Source organism: Chelonoidis abingdonii, chromosome 3 (genome assembly GCF_003597395.2).
Source record: "Chelonoidis abingdonii isolate Lonesome George chromosome 3, CheloAbing_2.0, whole genome shotgun sequence".
Lineage (NCBI taxonomy): Eukaryota > Metazoa > Chordata > Testudines > Testudinidae > Chelonoidis > Chelonoidis abingdonii.
The window spans coordinates 23,255,606-23,272,542 of record NC_133771.1 but is presented as its reverse complement, the minus strand read 5'-3'; positions in this window follow the sequence as shown (position 1 = coordinate 23,272,542).

Genomic DNA, 16,937 nt, shown 5'->3' with positions numbered 1-16,937 from the left:
ATTAAGAAAGGGATAGATAATAGGACAGAAAATATCATGTTGCCTCTATATAAATCCATGGTATGCCCACATCTTGAATAGTATGTGCAGATGTGGTCACATCTCAAAAAAGATATATTGGAATTTGAAAAGGTTCAGAAAAGGGCAACAAAAATTATTAGGGGTATGGAACAGCTTCTCTATGAGGACTGATTAATAAGACTGGGGCTTTTCAGCTTGGAAAAGAGAGACAGCTAAGGGGAGATATGATTGAGGTCTATAAAATCATGACTGGTATAGAGAAAGTAGATAAGGAAGTGTTGTTTACTACTTTTCATAACACAAGAACTAGATTTCAGAGTAGCAGCCGTGTTAGTCTGTATCTGCAAAAAGAACAGGAGTATTTGTGGCACCTTAAAGACTAACAAATTTATTTGAGCATAAGCTTTCGTGGGCTACAGCCCACTTCTTTGGAGGTATGTGTTCCATTCTATGCATCCGATGAAGTGGGCTGTAGCCTATGAAAGCTTATACTGTTATACATTTGTTAGTCTCTAAGGTGCTACAAGAACTAGGGGTCGCCAAATGGAATTAACAGGCAGCAGGTTTAAAACAAATACAAGTATTTTCTTCATACAATGCACAGTCAAGCTGTGGAACTCATTGCCAGAAGATGATGTGATGGCCAAAAAAGAACTAGATAAATTCATGGAGGATAGGTACATTAACAGCTATTAGCCAGGATGGGAGGAATGGTGTCCCTAGCCTCTGTTTGCCAGAAGCTGGGAATGAACAACAAGGTATAGATCACTCGATGATTATCTGTTCTGTTCATTCCCTCTGGGGCACCTGGCACTGGCCACTCTTGGAAGACAGGATACTGGGCTAGATGGACCCTTGGTCTGACCCAGAAGGGCCATTCTTATGTTCTCATTCTCAGCCTTTGACTATGCAAAAAGCATTCTTCTAGTACAGAGCCCTGATAGGTTTTGCTAGGCACTCCAGCAAATAGAGGAGGAGTTTGTGACGTTACACTCCATATTCTTTATGGAAATATGCTTATGATATGGATATAACATAGCTAAGATATGTTTTATGCAAGACAGGTCATGTGAGATATCCTTGAAAAGGTTATGATTTACTGAACGTGATTATCCAATTTGTATTCCTGTTTCATTTCTGTATCTAAAAAGTTAGGAATATGGACTACCCAGTTTCTATTACAACTGGGTGTGTATTTGGGAAACACTCACCAGATAACAGGCCATCAGATCTGATGGGCCATTAGGAAGAAACAACAAGACTGTGAAGATACCAATCTCTCCTTCCTGGGATGTAGCTAACACTACTAGGGGTTTGGCTACACTTGCAGCTGTAGAGCGCTGGGAGTTAAAGCTGTCTTCATACAGCTGTGTAGGGAAAAAGCTGCAGTGTGGCCACATTTGCAGCAGTGTTGGGAGTGGTGCATTATGGGCAGCTATCCCAGCATTCAAGTTGCTGCAACGTGCTTTTCAAAAGAGGGGGGTGGGGTGGAGTGTGACAGGGAGCCTGGGAGGGAGAAAGAGAGGGAGGATTTTTGGAGCCGACTGTGTCAGCTCCCTACTTTGCAAATTCCGACCACTTGCCCCACCCCTCTCTCATTCACTCTTAAATGCAAATAGCCTTCAGACTGGATAAGCAGTTGCTCTGAGGGACTCCTTCCCCCCACATCCTACTGGGCTGTTTCTCTTCTCAAGCAAACACTAGCTGCGGACATTCCCTGCCTGCCTCTGCTGAGCAAACAGTAGCTGTGTTTGTTTTTCAGATAAGCAGCTCCAGGAGCCCCGAGTTCACAACAAAACAAAAAGAGGCATCACAACAAAAGAGTTCTTTGGTTAAAGGCATTATGGGAAGGTTCCAGAGGTCAGTTACAGCATAGTAAGATTAATCACTGTTTACATTGGCACCCCAGCACCAGCGCTGTTCTCTTTATTCCTCTCATCCATGTGGAATACAACCAGTACTGTAGCCAGGGAGATACAGCGCTGTATGTGCCTTGCCAGTGTGGACGAGGAGTAAGTTACAGCACTGGTGGTGGCTTTACAGCGCTGTAACTCTTAAGTGTAGCCAAGCCCTAAGTCAAGTGGTCTTGTTACCTGATACTAAACATTATCTATGACTTCTGTAACTTTCCACTAAAAGGAGGGGGGGGGTGTCAAGTTTAGGAAACAAAAGAGTCCCACCATATGTAAATCTTATTGAAGGGTGGGGAGGAGGGAAAACAGGACTGTAGCAATGAGTGGACTCACTCGGCGGTGCCTCCTGCTGGTTGTCTCTGGGGATTAGCTCATCTAGCCTCTGGAGCACCCTCTGCAGGCAGGTGTCCTGCTGCCACTTGGCCCCCGGGTCCCTCCCTGGACTCCGGTGCCCTGTTATCCAGGGTGCTGCCCCTTGGCAGTAACCCCTTTCTCTCAGGGTCTCCCTGGGGAACCCCCCACTATCCCCACCTCACCTCAGTATAAGGCTACTGCCAGTCACGGTCTAGCCCACGCACCCTGGGGCATACTGCAGCATCAGCCAACTCATCACCAGCAAGAAGGGGTTTGGACCTGCTGTCTTTGCCTACCCCTGGGCTGTCCCCTGCAACTCCAATACCTATTTGGCCTTATACTAGGCCACCACCTGATGGTTTCCAGGCCAGAGCTCCACAGCTCTCTAGGCCTTCCCCCAACCCTGTTTCAGCTCAGTTTATCTAGCTCCCCAGCAGCCAGACCCTTCCCCCTCTGCAGCCAGAGACAGACTCCTGAGCGCCTGGCTCCCAGCCTCTTATAAGGGCCAGCCGTGGTCTGATTTGGGAAACAGCCACAGCTGGGCCACGCCCCAATCTGCCTTTTAGCTGCTTTCCCTGCCATAGTCCTTCAGGGCAGGAGCAGGGTTAACCACTTACTACAGGGACTCTCCTCCATTGCCTGTCTAAGAAGAAAGACTGTTGACAGTACCTGAAGAGACAAAGAAACCAACCTGAAGAGAAAGGCAGGGGTCCAGTCTGTAAGAAAATAACTGGAACTCTGAGCTACAGAAATCCTGCATCCTGCCTGAATTCAACATTTAGAGTGAGAAATTATATTTTGTAACCTGTTTCTTTAGTGACTCAAGCTTTGTTGGTGTTTTGTTTTATTTGCTTAATAATCTGCTTTGTTCTGTTTGTTCTCTTTTTAACTACTTAAAATCTGCCTTTTATAGTTAATACAATTTGTTTTGTTTATTATTAAACCCAGTTTATGTAATTTCTAACTGGGGGACAAGAAGCTGTGCATCTCTCTCTTCATAAATTTATGTGCAGATTTTTCTGCATAATGCAAGACAACATTCCTTTCGGTCTGCACTCCAAGGGAGGTGGGCACCTGAGTGCTGGGGCAAGACCCTTTAAGCAGAGTCTTCCCAGAGCTGATCTCAGTGTCTATAAGGGTCACCAGACAGTAAGTGTGAAAAATTGGGCTGGGGGAGGCGGGGTAATAGGAGCTTATATAAGAAAAACACCCAAAAATCAGGACTGTCCCTATAAAATTGGGACATCTGGTCACCGTAGTGTCTGTCTTTTTGCAGCAGGGTGAGACCCTGCCTGTGTGTGTGCTAGAAGAGGCTTAAGAGCCTAGCTCAGCAAGACAGGGTAAAAGAGGGCCAAGGCTGGCAGAACAGGCAGGCTCAGTGGTATCCCAGTACATGAGGTAGCACCATAAAGGGAGCAACCCATCACAGAGCTGTGTTTTGTGATCAAAGACAAAGCTGCAAAACCTAGGAGCAGGTCCACCTGCAACTCCAATCTCCAAATAATGAAACTGTCTAAGCGGTCTCACGCTTTTGTTCTATACTCACCAGTTCCTCCAAATTTTCATACAGAGGTTCTTCACCAGATTGGCATCCCAGCATCTGACATGGGTCGTTTACAACTAATATGGAGTCGTCATCATTTCACCACAACAACCAAATTCAGTATCTATTTGACTGGTATCCTCTCCCCACTGCTCTACAATTGAGAAATATGGACACTATGCCTCTCAGACTGGGCAAAGCTGGTGGCTTTCCACACAAAATGCCAATGTCACATATTGGGCATAAAGTGGAATGAATTCGTAACGCAGATGTTTACAGTCACTCCAGTCTACAAACTAATGGGGCCATTGTCTGCAGCCAGTGTCTTACGCTTTTCGGACATGTAGCCAGAATGTCACAAGACATTCCAGTGAATGCCATTCTCTGGGTGGCCTGTGACATCTGGGATAAAATTCCACCAACTGAGAGGTGGAGGCAGCCCAGAGACAGACCTCCAATTACATTACACCATTATATCAAAATGAATGTTTCATCTCTGCTATAGTTTATGGTGGGGGAGGGAATCAAGCTTGAAGTAAAAGATATGCTTAAATGAACAAAACAAAACCCCTCGAGGTTTACTATAACCCCCGGGTCCTTGGAAGAATCAGCTGCCAAAAATCTGTCTTTTCAACATAGAAAGCTAAGGAAGCTTACTCCTACCTGTCACTGTCTTTGCCTTAATCCAGCCCAAATATAACTACTCTTGATTTGTAAAGCTGCACACAAACCACTGGAGACAGACTATCAAACAAACCTTTAGACAGCGTGGAGACTGCCATGGCAGGATGTGATACAAAAGACAGATCCATACATTGTATCTGTAACAATTCATCCAACCTAATTTTATTTAGCATGCGCATAGTCATCTAGCCAAGCGATGGCCTCTTCAATGGTGTGATGCAGTTCTTCTAGGCCACCACTGAACCTAGTCAGCAGGCATTCATTGACAACATGTGTCATTATCTGTGTTGTGACACAGCTGCCCAAAGGGCTGTCACAAAGGCCTCAGTGACACTGACTGGCTGCACAGAGTCCTTGCCCAGTCCCAGACTTGTTCAACAGGGGCCACTGGCGACAGGGCAGGTCAAAACCAGGCAAGCAAACTGCGGGGTCAGCAACAAGGGATTGGTTGGGAATTATAACAGATCCATTCCTCTTGCCAGAGTGTTTCCATGCTAACATCCTGGTGTGGTGGATGAAACCAAAATAGGCGACATGACAGCAAATGGGCAGCTGGTGGTTTAAAAAGGTCATTGTGCAGCAGCAGGCTTGAGCTGTCATGTACTTTCTCCAGTAACTTGCCAGTGGCTACCTCTCGTCTGATATGAGGAGGCACAATATTGCTCAGAACTGGAAGCTATGGGAGTGGAGTCAGATGCAGGGTGCCAGAGAGATGCATGGTGGCATGTAACTGCATATCCACCAGTTTAGTGTGTGATGATTGACTCCACACTGGTATGCAGTACTCTGCCACCGAATACGCCACCTAGTAATGATGATTTTTTCCCTTCTGGAAATGTGTCCAGATATATCCAAACCCACCTCTCCTCCAGAGCTTTCATCCACTAAGTGATCAACTGGTTTCTCATATTGCACTGGCAGGGCTGGCTCTACTGTTTTTGCCGCCCCAAGCAGTAAGCTGAATTGCCACGCAAGGCGGGAGCAGAGCAGTCCCTGTACCCTTAGGGCGGAACGCGCATTTCCGCAGCGGTGGCAATTCAGAGGCAGCTTCTCTCTTCAGCGGGAAGACAGACGTTGCGCCACAGGGGACAGCTGAACATAGAAGCTGCCGCTGTATTGCCCCCACTGCAGAAACACACGAGCCGCCCTAAAGGCACATGGACTGCTGCCGCCCTCCGCGGCGGCAATTCTCGCGCTGCTTGGGGGCAAAAAACACAGGGACTGCCGCCCCTTGCAGACTGCCACCCCAAGCACCTGGGGATGCTGGGGCCTGGAGCCAGCCCTGTGCACTGGTTATTGCCAGTGCTTCCAAACCCACCTGTTTCTCCTTATCTATGATAACACTGAGTTGGACCCTCCTTCTGGGATGCCACCAGATGTACTGAGGTTTCACTGATCCTCTGCTGCTCCACCAGCCTGAGTTCCCTTTCCCTGTTTTGCTGAATTAGGCTCTCCGGCCTCTTGCAGCACACACACACAGGCAGGGCCACACCCAGCTGCAGCCACAAACTAAAGTCAGCTATGTGTGAGGGGACTCCCCCAGCACTCATGTGCACACCCCTTTTGGGAGACAAACCCAAATACTGTCTTGTACTGTATAGAAAAATCTGCACAGTGCAAGCTCATAAAAATCCGCCCTCAATGTGAAGAGAGCTATGCGTGACTTCTTGCCCCCCTACTTGTTAGAAATTACATAAACTGGATTTAATAATAAACAAAATAAGTTTAACAACTACAAAAGGTAGATTTTAAGTGTTTAAAGGGATAGCAACAGAACAAAGCAGATTGCCTTAGTAAATAAACAAAAGCCACACACTGAGCTTAACACACTAGATAGGTAGGATACAAAATTAGCAAATTCTCATCCTGAGTGATAAACAGGCTGGCAGATTCTTAAGGTGCAGGTTGCCTTGGCTTTTCCAGGTGTTTTTGGGTTTTTTTGAACACACACTCACACACAGGCTGAAAATCCTTCCAGCCTGGGTCCATGACTTTCCACAGTTCAGTCTTTGTTCCTCAGGTGTGGTGTTGTAGGGAGAGTAAGGTCCCTTCATGTTGTCATTGTCCCTCTTTTATATCTTTCCCACACACAGACACTTGCTGGAAAGCTTTTTTGCTGTGACCTGGGTCAAACAGTTCCCCCTGTGTACAGCTATCTCAGAGGTTTCCATTGCACACAGTTCCTTGGGTAATCCTTATGCTTGTGTGCATTTCTTTAATAAGCCACTAACATTGTTCGGCCTCATCCAATGTAGCACATTTGAAATACAGAGACGTGGTCAATATTCCCAGCTTAAGATACAACAATGATACATGCATTCAAATTGGATAAACACATTCAGTAAATCATGACTCATGTAAGGCATCATTGGAAAGGCTTTCTTGCATAAAGTACCTCTCAGTTATGTCATATCCATATCATAAGCATATTTTCATAAAGAATATGGAGTGTGACGTCACAGGCATCTACTCTTCCAATGTCTCTGTGATATTTCCACACTTCTAACTGCTGTTTGTTGCAGGGAGAACTAGGTGGCTCAGGGGACTAGTAGTGGGATATGGAGCTCTTCACCTTCATGTTGCTGTATCAAACCTGGCCAAGGTCATTGCTGTTTGATGAAGTGCCAATGACCTCTGTCCAACTGCTAGTGAAAAGGCAGAGACATCACAAGACAGAACCACAATCAGCATGCTTGCTGTCATTCCCAAGAGAGAGATCATGGATTGAATGGGCCCAGAAACCAAACTACAATGGTCACCATTAAAAGCCATAATTTACCAACCATCACCACAACATGGCATCTGAGAAAAAGAAACAAGCAGGCTGTGGCCACTATTGGTAAATTATGATATTTTAATGGTGACCATTGTACCAGGTCAGCCACATTGGTACGGCAGCATGAGGAACCATGCACCACCACTATGCTTGATGCACTTGTTCTGTGGATAATAAAGGTATTCAGCCCCCAGGGCTTTCAATCTGTCATATTTCATTAGCACTAAATTCACTAAAAAATAACCACCATATGAATTACATAATACAAAGTTAACTTATATTGTTTATAGAGTCAGTATGTCTTGTAGTGAATCGATCAGTGCTCATGCTCTGGAATTTGTTGAAGGGCTATAACCTGTCATTTGTCTCTAGAATAATCTAGGAAATTTCTGCTACTAGGAAACAAAGAAATAATCTTGGGTTGCAGAAGTCTCTCTCTGTTGAATTCCTCCATTTACTCACTCACTGCCTCTGCTTCCATGTGAGAGAGTTGAGTTCTGGCACCTTCATTCCATCTTCAGATCACATCATGGGAATGCCAACCCCTTGGTTCTGGCATCAGCAATTATAAAATTTCCAGACAGACATAAATTAGCCTTTTCTGCATTTTAACTCATAAAAACAACAGCAGCTTCGAAGCACACTGGCATCAGTACTAAGATTAAGTATTGCAACCTGCTATTGTTGGCAGAGTCAGACTGGCCTCACTATTCTCCCCGCCTTCTTGTAATCCTCCATCTTCTTGGAGCAGAGCTAACTGCTGCGTCCATTCGTGTCACCACAGAGCAGTCTCGGCAGATGCATGCCCTTAGGCTGGGATGATTTTTACAAGCATCATTTTCATATTTTCATTGTTTGCCTGGCTGGATATTTATCTGTTCTAGCAGTTAAATATACTGAACACTCTGTCAAATAGTTACATATTCCATGCTGAACTGCAGGCTATAGATATCCTTCCAAACACCGCCCTGGTCTAACTCTGCCAACTTTAGTGCAAGACCAGGAATGAAGTCGGTCCATAAACTTCTAAACACCAGCTTTTGAAACAAGCATAACAGCAAAATTACACATAATCTCTCCTGCACTTCGTACACCTATGCTCTTGTACATAAATAGGATATGCTGTCGTGACCACCACTAAGTGGTTTGCATCTTAAAAGGTATGGGGTTACAGGTGCTCACGTGACAGGCCCATCTTTGCATATGGTTCATATTTCAAAGGCTGAGAGTATTTAGATTTAGCTGGAACAGCTCTCAGGCTCATGATGGCACGGGAACCAGTGCCGTTTACAGTGCTCTTAATCCCTTCCCCTCAGTTCAGCCACTGATCTAGGCTAAGGTTGAACAAAAATAGGGGTCTTAGAACCAGAGTTCATTTCTTTTCTTCTTGACTTGGAAGCAGCCCTTCCTCCTCCTTGGCTGAGGCAGCGAGTCCCCTTTCCTGTTTAGAACTGGTTGAAAAGCAGTCATTTGACTTTTGTGGGAAATTTTGAAGAAAAAAAAAATTCCTCAAATTTTCCCTAACGATCCAGGAGAAACACAAATTTACTCAAATATTCATTAAAAAAAAGACCATTTCCTTTTGAAAAAGGTGACAAAAGTTTTGACCAGTTCTACTCCAGTTTCAGTCACCTGTAACCACTGGAGCAAGGCATGCCACTGACAGTCTTAAGACGCCAGTTTGTGCACGGTCATGGCTGAAGCTAAGGAGGGAAAAAATGCAATTAGATTTCAGGAAAGAACTCCCTTTTCAGATAAATAAAAATATTCAGAATAATGAGTTAAAGGAAGTAATAGAAGCAGGCACCACTGATGTGTTTAAGGAAACAATACAAAAAATGTTTTGCACTGATTTAGCTTGGGTTTCAAAGTACTTAACAAACATTAATGTAAGCCTCGCAACCTTCCTACCAATGAACACAAATCCATAAAACAGGCCAAACCACTGGAAGATGGTAGCAGAACTTGTGGAATGAAAAGTTTTCAGCAGAAAAAAGGTTAAATCTACACAAAAGAGGAATCTTCTGCTCTCCTGACCCTGATAATAGTTTGCTGAGACTCATTTGTGAGAAATAATGAACAAGTCCAAATGGTGGTGGATAACTAGCTGGGTTAAAGTGCAGTTGTCATTAGAAAGTTGACTAAGATTGACAGGGTCTTTGCTGTTTATCATCAGTGATTCCATTTGAAATTGCTTCAGTTAACAAGACAAAAATGATTTTTCTAACTTCTAGCTTTTCAAACTCCACCAGGGAGTTGATCATCAAACTGTCTTCTTTCTGCCACTTACCTCATTCTCAGTAACAAGATATTATATTCAGAACCAAGCTGGCAATGTTGGTGATGCATTTGGAGGAAAAAGGTCCAGTTCATACTTCTGTAAACATATTAGTTCTGATATTCCCGCACTAGGTAACAAATAGATCTGGCTGGCAAACATTCCTCATCCCCTTGGAAAATGTCTACTTTTTTATGAAAAATTGGAAACCAAAATATTGTGGCTGAAAACTGAAATCTTTTGAATCTGACATGCCACTGCAATGCTTCATAGCAGCTGCTGTTCATTATAGGATGGGCTCCCTGGTTGAACTGCATCTCCCATGATGCACCATGGTCTCCCTTCTTGGTGAGAGGGAAGCAGTGCATCATGGGAGGTGATGTTCAGATGAGGAGCCCAGCCCCCTAGAAAAGAACTGAGACATGCGGCAAGTAAACTAAAACTGACAAAGCACTGCAGCAGCAACCTTTCTTAATCAAAATATTTGGGGGTTTAGTCAAAATATTTCAGTTTTGGGGCATGCAGGTTTTTTGGATGGCAGCAGCTGAAGTGTGGTGGGGAAGGGGGAATAGCATAGCCAGAACTGCCCCATCTCCACTCCTAGAACCTAGACACCAGTAGGTAGGAAACCTCTCCACACACAAGAAAAAGTCACCCAACATCTGCATGTGGACTGAGGGAAAAAGGAACTACTCCCTGGGGCAGGGCCATCATCTGGGAGTCAGACAATGCACCATTAGCCCCTGGCCATTAGAAATCATCTCTTTATCTGTATTTTGTTTGGAAGGTCATGAAGATAGAATGAACATAAGCCCCATGAGTTCAGTTCCACAGCCACTTTTCAGAGTAAATCTTCATTTTCAAGCTACACTATGACCAGCTTTAATATAAGCAGCACTTATTTTTCTGCTGGTTCACTATTCGCAAGAGCATAAACAGCAGCAAGTTGCTCATTTTAGCACGTGACAGCTGGTTATACCTAGAGAGGTCCTGCCCTCTGTACAGAGTGCCTGTCATTGCTTAGATGGAAAGGCTGAAGTTACAGAAACCCTCCCTCGTTCATCTGCTCTTCTGTATCCCCATCCACACTGGGTTAAGTTTTGCACAGTCCAGCTCCTAGAGGCACTATTCCCATGCACCTCCCCATCCCCCACACAGGCCACCCCTGCCTGCCTTTCGGGCAGAGCTCCTTGAAAGTTAAAGGGTTTGTAAAAAATAGTTCTCTCTGTCTGCCCCACTTCTGATTCATGGTCCACTTAGGTAATGTCTCTTTCAGTTACATGGAACAACTGGGGCCCCTGCTGACCCCAGGGACATTACATCTTCATAAATAAGGGGAGTTATATACAGAAATAAATCAAGACAACATTTAAAACATGTTACAGGGAAACAGTAAAATGCAAGGAGACAAAAAAGCATAATCAAAACTCAAGAATTCAGGCCAAATTCTTCATAAAAATAGCTCTTCCAAAGACAGTCTCCAACACACACTGGATTTCTCCACAGCATCTTGGCTGACTGATTTTACACAGGCTGGGGAGTAACGGTTTCCTTCCCTAGCCACTGACTGACAAACATGGCTAAGACTAAGCAGATATAGCTCAACTCACTTTGATCGATTGGGCTACTCTTCAGGGAAACAATGCATTTCCGCAAATGCTACTGTACATCAAAGTTTCATGGTCAAGAAAACAGTCAGTTTTGAGGGGTTTTTTTAAACAAGCACATTGCTCCATAGTCAGTTCAGCACCTGCTGGTGTAACATACACACACAAGCAATTACAAAACAGACATCTGCTCAGGATGTAGCTCATTGGATTGATATCTTTCCTTTGAGATGTATCTGCAAGTCTTTTTAAAGCTTCCACATGCTAGTGCTGTTCCATCTGCAAATCTGGGACTAGCCAATGGTTTGTCTGTACAGATCCCTTATGCTGACATGGATTTGGCGGGGGTTAGACTAGATTCCACACTCGGAGCAGGTGGGCTCATCAGCCTTGGTAGCCAGCTCAGCGAGGAGAAGGAAAACTCCAATTTCAAAATGAAAATTGTTGGGTTTGTACAGCTGACCTGTAAAGCTTGTCCTACAGCTAAGTTCATGTGAACGGATGTCAATGTCAAGTGTATCCCAGAAGGCTAGGATGTTCCTTGCAAGTGACGTACAACAGTCCTTACTGACAGTTATAACTAAGCAAGGGCTGCTAAAGTTAAAGCGTGTAATGCAGGTTGCTCCAACTGAAGACAAAAAGTTGAGGGACGCTAGGCTACACTGATGTGGACATATATGGAAGACGACCAGAATAGACACCAAGGACTCGGTACATGGACCAGATATCAGTGGACCTCAGAGAAACCGATCTGCATAACAGCCTGGAGTATGATCGTGAGTTTTGGAAGAAGGCTATAAATGTCACCAGCACTGAATAGGGAAGTGGCAAGCAAGAGAACGACAACAACTGTAGATTCTGCACTCAACTGTTCTAGCAGAAAAATTCATCTCCTAGGCAGAAGGGTCAAAATAGATTTTGTGTTTTAGGATTAGGGCTAAGTGGGACACAAGTCCTGCAGTGGTCCTTTGCACAGGAGTGAGTTTTACCCATAGAGATTGGAAATCCAAAATTGGTCAGTAAACAATGGATGAGCTGTACAGACCATGTCAAAGTGCCATAGTTTCAGGGATACCAAACTAATGTTTTTGCATAAACCAAGCCCTCATAAGTAACAGGGTCTCATCTAAATTACACCAGTCAGAGAAACATGCCACAGAACTGATGCCAAACCACAGCATTTAGTATTCATTATGAATCTCAAATATAGGCTGACCTAACTCCCATTAAAGTCAATGGTAGCTTCTAGGGATTGGCCCAAGATGCAGTGAAAAAAATTAAAACATACAACAGTTGCCAACAACTGGTAGAGATCCAAGTCAAACCCCACCTCTATTGTCCCTGTTATGTTCACGGCATGCACACAGAGAAGTTAAAGTATTTTATGTTTTTATCTTTCCAGAATGTTGGAATATAATGCTACTTCTCAGAAGTCAGAAACTGAACCATCCAAGAACCCAAAATATGAGAGAGACACAAAACAGCTGCTCCCTAAAACAGAGAGAGGCACCACTCACCCTAGGCTTTCTGCAGACTGACTACTGAGGACATTTCACATGCTTCCCTGCAGAGCCTCCTGTCCTGCAAGCAGGACCAGGAAACCTCTTAGAATTTCAAAAAAGTTACAGCTTGTAACAGTACAACACAACACTATCTTCACCCACTTTTGTGTCCATTCCCCCTGTGAAGAAAAAATCCATTTTGAATAAATGTGAGCTCTACATTATCCTAAAAATCAACAAGCTTGACCTGTGGTGACCATAAAGAGATGGACATTCTAGAGCCAACGAATCTCTGCACTGAGGACCCTTCCACTTAGCCCAGTAGCTCAGCCTTGCACAGGTATTTTATTTTAAAACTGAGGTAGTGACATACAAAATGAGTATGGCCTTCAAGCTCTTGGCAAGTTGCTGATACGGCCCCTGCTGTAGAAAGACATGAGCACCCAGGCTGCTCTTTCATGTTGGTTGCCCATGCTATATTTTTAGCCTGTGTGGATGTTTAATGACCCGTGAGATAGCCTGATCTCTAAGCCATTGCCATTAAGCTGTGGTGGCTGTGGTTTGTGGCTTCGCTGCATTGACGCTAACAGGAGGGATGGCTGACACTCTTGCTGGAGTGATGTAGACTTCTTCCAAACCTCAGACTTTGAAACAAGACATTGGCAAGCCCATTTAGAAAAATGATTTCATGCTTGTACAAATTAAGCCAAAGAACACAATACTTGTCCCTTTGGTGTTTATTTTAAAATAAATTATTCCATGTTCTCTTTTCTTTCAGAACATTAAACACGACGCTGCGCATGATTGTGCTCAGAAGGCTACAGACAGCTGTACTGATGAAAAGTCAGAGGCATAATACTGACACATTATGCACAATGGCACATACTCAAGAATGGATTCCTCTGTCTCTTCAATACTAAATACTATGAAGCTTAATGCTTCTTCCTGGGAAACAAAGATCATCAATTGCTAGCTGATTTATAGCATTGTTGAGTTTCTCTTAATGTACACAATTTTCCTACAGTTCTGTTGTATTTCTACTTTATTCACTGTATGGTTATTTACAATAACATGTCAGCTCTGGGTAGAAAGGGGTATGTCATTCAAGTAGCTTCTTCTAGGAAGCATGACAGGATTTAAAAATCTGCTTGTACAACACAGATGATGTGCACAGTAGTTATTAATGTTCACAAGAAAATGTTCAACTTCATCTCCGTTGCCATTAGGCTGTTATTGGTTCTGAATGCTGAAGAGGCTGTTTTCACCCTCAGATTAAGATCTAAATATTAGCAACACTCTTGCCGAAGTACAGGTAGTTCTCAGAATATCCTTTCCAGTTATAAGAACATCATACATGGGCGTTGGAAAAAGAATTTCTTTTATCTGACCTGAACTTGCACACAGGTTGTGGAAGGAATTTTAAACAAGGCTTTTTTTTTTTTTTGGTCATATGGACCGCATTTCTCACAATCAAAAGGGGATCAAAAAAAAGACAATAAACCGTCCAGAAAAACAAAGCAGCCCAGCCAGTTTCACAGCCATTTGACAGTTCTACTTCTGGAAAAACATATTCCAGAGCTTGTCAGCCATGCCCCAAAGCTGCCAAGTATGCCCATATGGGACTAGAGCTGTTGGTTCTACCAAAAGAGAAAATGAATGGAAAAAATAAAAAGATAAAGAATACCAGGAAATGGAGCAGCAAGGAGTATCATTAGGCCAATCCTGAAGTTATTGCAAGTGCCAATGTCTGACGAAATGACCGTGATCTTTATAAAGTCCAAGATGTGTAAGAAATTGCTTAGTACATATGCCTGGGTGGAAATTTACCAGCCCAATGGGTAACATGCAAGCTCAATTTTAATAAAACATTGCTGTTTAAATATGAACACCAAAGTTGCCAGATAATCGCAGACATACAGCACTGGAAACAGAATGTGTGACCTTCAGCTTCAAATAAAATGATCTCTACTTGGCAAGTTACCATGAAGGAGCAATTCTAAGAGTTCAGCCAATAGATGGATTTGCTAAGCACCTGAACAAGTCTGATATACATTCCATCTCTAATAGAGGTCAGCGACACAAATAGGCAACCAAGCAAATCACATGATCTCCCTAGTTAAAGCAGAGTTGCACTTAGTTCATGGACAGAGTGTCAGGAATTCACAGAAATTCAGTTCAACAGTTAGTCCAGTTAATAGATGTGACCAGAGCCGGATTAATGCAGGGACTTTAGGGGCTGCAGCCCAGGGCCTCAGGCTAAGGGGAGCCTTGCAGACTGGATGCAGCCCACTGCTTCTTTTCATCCAGCCCACGTCAAGTCTCCGCGCTCACTGATGTGCCCCTGCGGCTCCTAGGCAAGGGGCATTGAGCAAATCTCTGTGTGCACCACGCAGAACAGCCTGGCCCCTCTGCCTAGAGGCTGGACATGCCGGCCATCTCAGGGATCAGAGCAGCATGGAGCCAGGGCCGGCAGGGATCCTGCCTTAGCCCTGCTGTGTCGCCAACCAGGAGCTGCCTGAGGTAAGGACTTTCCAGCAGGAGCCTGCCCCCATGCCCCTCCTGCACCCCAACCCCCATCCCAGCCCAGAGCTCCCTCCTGCACCCAAACTCCCACCCGGAGCGCACACCCCAAACCTCCTGCTGCACCCCAACCCCCTATGTGTGGAACTGGAAGCATTGCTGAGAATGCCACCATAAAGGTCCTGGATTTCAGTCTCTTTTCTAGCAGCCTAAATTTCGCCTCCAGGACGTCTCTCCTACCCTTCCCTATGTCATTGGTACCTACATGTACCATGACCACCAGCTCCTCCCCAGCACTACACATAAGTCTATCCAGATGCCTTGAGAGATCCGCAACCTTCACACCAGGCAGGCAAGTCACCATACGGTTCTCCCGGTCATCACAAACCCCGCTACAATTCAATGATCGATACCTCATACTAACACCTGGCTTTCGTAGGACTGGACATTCCCTCCCCGAAGGAACTCTCAGTGGAGAGGATACTAACCCGAGCTGGAAGGAGGTCCCACAGGAATTCTCTCCACGCCCTGACTGCTCTACTCTCTGGACCTTTATCTCCTCCCCGCCCCAACAGCGCAGGGCTGTCGACCGAGGGGACATTTACAGTGTCCCGAAAGCTCATCACATACCTCTCTGCCTCTCTATAGCTCCCAGTTCCTGCACCTGGCCTCCAAAGCCTGTACATGGCCTCTGAGGGCCAGGAGCTCCTTGCACCAAATGCACACATATGCCACCTGCCCACAGGGCAGGTAATCGTACATGCTGCACTGAGTGCAATAAACAGGATAGCCCCCACTCTGCTGCTGGACTTCTACCTTTATTCTCTCCTACAGCTACCTAGGTTAATGATAGAGTTTTTTTTAAATCAAGAATTTTTTATTATAGTTTAAAGGTTTTAAAGAATGGCAAGTGTCCCTCGCCCCCTACCCACTCCCCTTCCAAACTCCCTCCCAAAACTCCCTGTTCGCAAAGCTCCCTGGTCAACAATAGGTTTGGCCATTTTACAAACCCGAGTATTTTTGTTAAACAGTAACAATCCATAAAAGGCAAAAGAAAACCACACAATCTATGAGTTACACTGAGAAAGAGGAGATAAAGTAAAACATACTAGAAAGTAAGTGTGTGCGCGGCACACACACACACGAGTCCTTGAAAATTCTTAGGTAATCTCTCAATGTCACTCATGCCCTGCATTTTATTTGGTGTTCAACTCACTATGAACCATTCATAATATGAACCTATCTATTTTTCATCTGGTAAAAATACTGAAAAAATGAATCTGGGGACAGTAACTTAATTACTTCTTCCAGCAAAGGAAATATGTTTGCATAGGGGTGCATACACTATATACCCATATCTCAGTTTGGGCCTAGCGGCAACTCCTAAGAATTCAATGGGAGTCTTTTCAATGACTTCAATGGGCTTTAGTTCAGGACCTCATTTTCCTTGTAGATATAACACAAAGGTGCGAGACACCAAACACGATAGGCACAAAATACCAGAAGAGACCAGAGAGGGATCTGGTCTCTTTGTGCATGTCATAAAGACACAGCTAAGAGTAACACAAAATCCCTCCTGAGCAGCTGTACTGAATCCTTACCTGTAAGGGGTTAAGAAGCTCAAATAACCTAGTTGGCACCTGACCAAAAGGACCAATAAGGAAAGAAGATACTTTCAAATCTGGGGAGGGGGAAGGTTTTGTTTGCGCACTCTTTGTTTGTTCCCTCTCTGGATGAAG